The following is a 6000-nucleotide window of genomic DNA, read 5'->3' as shown; positions in this document are numbered from 1 at the left end:
ACAACCCATGGACATGAACTAAGGCGGGGAGGATACTGGTGGGAGGGGAGGTGCAGTGAGGGGGGGAATAAAGGGAAGAGAAAAAATGGGACAACTGTAATAGAATAATCAATAAAATACATATTTAAAAAACTCAAAAAAAGGTGTTTTTTTTTTATTTTTAGAGAGAGGAAAAGTGAGAAAGAGAGGGAGAGAAACATCGATCATTTGTGTCTCCCATGCCCCTAACTGGTGACCTGCCCCGCAGCCCAGGCATGTGCCCCGACCAGGATTCAAACCAGTGACCTTTCAGTGCACAGGCTGAACCTCAGGCCACTTAGCCACACCAGCCAGGGTGAGGGGGGTTGTAATTTTTAGGGGCATCAGGGAGGGCCAAACTGAGAAGAGGACTTTGACTAAAGATGGGAAGGAGTAAAAGAATAAAGCATGGGAATGTGTGGAAGCAAAGTGTTCCAGACAGAAGGAAAACAGGGTACGCCAAGCGCACAGGCCCTGGGGCAGAAGTGTTCAAAGAATAGCAAGAAGGCCTCTGTGCCTCCAGCAACACAAACCAGGGAGAAAGTGGGGGGAAATGAGGACAGAGAGGGTGGGGGGAGGGGAGACCCACAACCTACAGAATTTGAGTTCCCTATCATGACTCTGTTTCTGGAGATATTGATGGATCACCTCAGGATACTGATGAGAGGGACGACAAGGAGCAATAGAGTACATAGCAGATGGCAGCACATGAAGCATAGATATCTCTGGAAAGACATTCAAGACACTGGGGCACATAGTTGGGGGAAAAAGAGAGTGGGAAGGAGACTTAATTTTCACTCTCTTTTTTCTAAATGTGTTTTTATTGATTTTAGAGACATAAGAAGGGGGAGGCAGACAGAGAGAAACATTGATTTATTGTCCACTTATTTATGTAGTCATTGATTGATTGTTGTATGTGCCCTGACCGGGAATCAGGACGATGTTCTAACCAATTGACCTACCTAGCCAGGGCTCTCTATCCCTTTTGTTCTGTGTGAATGGCTTGTTAGCCAGACGCATGTATTACCTATTCAGAAAACATTAGTACATTTAAAATATTAGCTGTTGACCCTGCTCTGGAAGTTAGGACCTCCTCCAACCAGGGCCACCAGTGGGGACTGATAGCCCAACTCCTCCATCCCCCTTCCTGGTCCCCCTGCTGCGGCCCTCCCCACAAATGGCACCAATACCCAGGCTCCATAACCTCTCATTGCATTCTTGCCCTGCTGTCCACTTGTGTTCACTGGGCTAGTCTTTGGGCAGGGGTGGGTATTCTAGGGAAGGTTGGTCCTGCTTGCTGCTAATGACTTCACCTCCAGTTCTAGAAGCTCTTGCCACACCCATGGTGACTCTACAGCTCCTGTTTGGCGCAGACACACAGTTGTGTACTGAATAGGGCAAGACATAGATTGCTTGTGCATTTCCTGCCTACTCGAGGATGAAGGCCTCCTCCGACACATCTTAGAATTCCCCAAGTCCAACAAGTAGGAGTTCCAAGTCCAGCTCTGCCCCTTTTCAACTCCGAGACTTTAGACAAAGTCGCCCTACATGCTGGAATCCACTTCCTCATCCATGAAACGGTGATAGCAACACCAGCCTTCTACCTCAGCGTTGTACGATGACAAACCTGCTCACAGATGCCAAGATCTGATTAGAAGTTTTTTCTGACTGTTTTATTGTCTTATAGAATTTTGCATTGTGTGGTATACTAAGCCAGTTCATGTCATAATTTAATTATACAGTTATCATATTAAATAACAATAAGGAGCCCTGGCTGGTGTGGCTCAGTGGATTGAGTGCTGGCCTGCCAACCCAAGGGTTGCCAGTTCAATTCCCAGTCAGGGCACATGCCTGGGGTGCAGGCCAGGTCCCCAGTGGGGGATGCATGAGAGGCAACCACATTGATGTTTCTCTCCCTCTCTTTCTGTCCCCCTCCCCTCTCTCTAAAAATAAATAAAATCTTTAAAATAAATAAAATTATTTGTGAAAACATTTGCTAGGTTTCAATACAAGAATGGCTATTTTTTAGTCGTTCTTTTGAAAGCACATTAAAACTTGCAGTTTTTGCCCCCCTGTGCCCTTCCCCCATCACAGCTTCCTCCAACCCCCTGCCCAGCCTCCCTGAGTAATTATCATCCTGAATTTGGTGTTTTTCCAAACCTCAGGTGTTTCTTTACATTTTACTGTGTATCTATATATCTCTAACTCATACAGTACTGTTTTGCATGTTTTTATAACTTATGACAATGATATACTGCCACTTGCTTTTTTTTGTTAAACACAATCTCTGTGACATTTATCCATCATTTTATTTTGTTGATTGACACCCAGGTTGTTCTTAGGATTTGCCATTATCGATACTGCTCTAACACAGAGGTAGTCTTTAATATATATACACATATATATTTTTTTAATCCTCACCTGAGGATATGTTTATTGATTTTAGAGGAGAAGGGAGGTAGGAGGGGAGAGGAGAGAGAAACCAATGTGAGAAACATCGATTTGCTGCTTCCCATACACCCCCAATCAAGGACCAAACGCACAACCTTTTGGTGTATACAGGAACAACGCTCCACCCGATCAAGCCATCCCACCAAGGCAGAGGAAGTCTTGACTAGTTACTAAATTAGTATATGTGGGTTTTATTATGTGTCAGGCATTCAGTTTTGGCTCTTAATAACAATGGCACCTATTGCAGGTGTTATCATCCCCCTTTTACTAATGAGTTATCTTACGTGCTCTCTCCTTCACCCCAACCCAATCAACCACAGGGCACAGTCGATCCTGCTTCAGGAATCTGGCTCACATCCCTCATGACTACCACCGTCACTAGAATTACAACTGCAGACCACTCTAGGGGCTTCCAGCTGGTCTCACTGCTCCCCTCTAGTGTCCTTGAGATATGTACTGCACAAAGCTTCCTGGCCTCTCAAAACACTATCCTACTTAAACACAGTATTTAAGTATCTGGATATTTAAGTGTCTGTCTGTCTCTCACAGGCTGGCTCTCCTGTGCATGGTTGGCTTCAGCCCACAGCAGATTTTTTGGGGGGAAGCCGGGCGTTTCACCTCTATTTCTCTTCCCTTAGCTCTTACCTCCTGTTGTGTCTAAATAAGCCATTGAAGAAAGTATTGAAGCCAAGGAGATGCTGGCTTCCTGCCTTGCTGTAGACACTAGGTGAATGAATAGTCCTTTTGTCAAAATATTCTCTACCTAAAAGAGCAACTATACCACTCTTCCCTCTCAGCCTGCGGTGCTTTTCTTCAGAGCATTATAACACCCGCATCATTTTATTTGTGTGTGCCAGACACAGCCCAGAAATGTGTTGGTATGTTTGTTTATTTGAAAGAGGATTTAAAACCATTTTAAGTCTACATTGAGAATTCGGAGTTTCCACCTAAACATCGAGATATCTGGCTTCTGGGGAACAGTCAGACTGGCTGGCAGCATGGGGCCTGCAGCCCCCACTACTTCCTGTGTCCCTGACACAGAGACCTTGATCGGCAGCCATCTGCCATCATGCTGGAACAGCTGGGTCTTTTGTAGTATAAGCTCTTCACACTCACTTTGCTCTCATATATCGTAACAGAAAAGACAGGCCAAGAGAAACATGTGTTTTAAAGAAAAAGGGGAGAGAGTACATGTCTTTGTTGAAAGCGGTAATATTCCAGAATGCTTGGTGTGCAAAAAAAAGTGTGTCTGTGTCGAAAGCCCAGTATTGCCTTCCTCACTGGCCCTTGTGGGTGTTTGAGCATGTGACCCCCAGGTCTGGAGTGGATGGTGATCTGAGAAGAATTTTGTGTCATTCTGGGGACTGGTGGTATTTGTGGACTGGCTGTGTGCTACTTACTGAATTGTGTCCCCCTACCAAACTCACATTGACACCCTAACCCACAGTGCGACTATATCTGGAGACAGGGGTCTGTAGAAGGTAATCAAGATTAAATGAGATGATAAAGGTGGGGCCCTAATCTGATAGGCCTGTGGCCTTACTAGGAAGAGGCAGAGAGAGATCACTCTCTCTTTGCACCTTGTGAGGACATAGAGAAGGTAGTCATCTACAAACCAAGATAAGAGCTCTCACCAGGCGGAACCAAACACACTGGTCTCCAGAACCATGAGAAATGAATGTCTGTTGGTTAAGCCCCCAGACTGTGGTACTTTGTTATAGCAGCCCAAGCCAACTAAGATACTGTTTTTCCCAAGAGGAATGTAGATCTTCACCTCATTTTGGCCTATGTCTGGGCTGACAGCAAGTAAGAGAGTTTAGCAGATGTCATCCCCATGGGTAAGGATTTCCAAGCATGGTTGGTGGTCCTTGAATACCATTTTTTTTCCAACACTCCAGCTTTCTTCCGCAATGTCTTCATCCTGGAGGCCACTCTCCCTTGGAGGAACCGCTATGCTTTGTACGACTGTTCTTACCCACCTGCTTCTCATTTGACTTCCTGGCCGAAGGGGAAAGACAGATAAAGTTTCAAGTGCTGGGTGGTTCAAGGTGTAAATAATGGCTATCTCCCGCCTGCCTGTTAATTGATGTATACTATCTCATCTGTCTAAAATTTAATAATGGAACCAAAACACAGCCAGACTCCAAGGAGAGACTTTACAGCATTGCACAGCAAGCGCCCTTATCCCTCATTCTTTCTTAATGGGAATCATAGCAAAAAATTAATGTTTACTGAGCGTTTCTATGTTTCAGTCTGGAGCAAAGTATTTTAATGTCTTGTATAATCCTAGTAAGTATCCTCTGGGGCATAGGCATGATTTATTCCCATTTATATTATTGTCAGAATCAAGTTTGTCATAAGGTCAGGTAGCAGAGTGTCTAAAAAACATCCATTAATTTACTCAATCATTCAGCAAATATTTATTGAGCACCTACTATGTGCTAAGAAGATCTGTCCACTTTGTCCAGAAAACCAGATGGGGCATTATGGCCCTGAGTGGCCACCTCAAAGGAAAATCTTCGTACAGGACCTGTCTTCTGAGAAACTGTTTAGATAACTCAGCCAAGGCAGGGCTTCAATTACCTGGCCAACATTCAGGTGTGCCTTTAGGGAAGTGCTTGGGGCAGCAGGCTTGGTAGGGGGCCTGACTGAGTTTGTCTTGGCTTTTACACTTCCTGAACTGGGTGGCCTGGGGCTGGACTCTGTACCTATCTCTTTAGTCATCTAAAACGTGGGTCACAGAGAGAGTCATTGTGAGTGAGGATTTAAGTAGCACAGTTAAAACACAATCCCATGGACGTGGAGGTACTTAAAAAACATGACCTTTTATAAGCTAATGGAGGCTTTAGGAAAAGTGTAATAAAAAGCACCCATCAGCTTTGGGGCACAGTAGCTCTCTGATGACTCTCCTTGATAACTTAATTGAATAAACTAAACTATTTGACTTAATAAATTGTTGGTTCTCAGTCATTTGGACACTGAGAAATTGCTACCAAAGGTGACTCAAATTTTTAGAGTGCTTGATCGTAAGCCATTTTTCCTAGCTATAATTAATAAGTAAATGCAAGCAAAATCGACACCTAGTATGTGTCACGGTCATCATCAGTCCCAAGATTATTGTCCTCTCTGTCTTCAGATGATATATTGGTTGTTTGCAAACTTCTGTATGAGACTATCCTTTTAATTCAAATTCAGACTGTTTTGTGGGTTCCATAAGCACTGAAAACAAACTATTTATAAGTATAAACAGTGATATGTGTGTATAAGTACTTTTCATTCAGACTATAAACAATGTTTGGGGCCTTAATGGATGTATGGACCTTTTACAGGAACTCCACCGCCCCCCCCCCGTGCGCCCCCCCTCCCCACAGGGGTCTGAGATCACAAACTGAGATGCGCAGACTTCATCCCAGTGTGGTTGCAAGTCATGAAGCTAGAGCTGATGTTTATGGAGCATTTTTTACTGTTGGATATTGTCATAGGAGCTTTACAAACAATCTTATCCTAATCCTGTGTCAGCTCTGAAGTTGG

Source organism: Pteronotus mesoamericanus, unplaced genomic scaffold, assembly GCF_021234165.1.
Source record: "Pteronotus mesoamericanus isolate MK-2021 breed Mesoamerican mustached bat unplaced genomic scaffold, CSHL_Meso_final scaffold_167, whole genome shotgun sequence".
NCBI classification, from domain to species: Eukaryota; Metazoa; Chordata; class Mammalia; order Chiroptera; family Mormoopidae; genus Pteronotus; species Pteronotus mesoamericanus.
Note: the sequence above shows the minus strand (reverse complement) of the source record.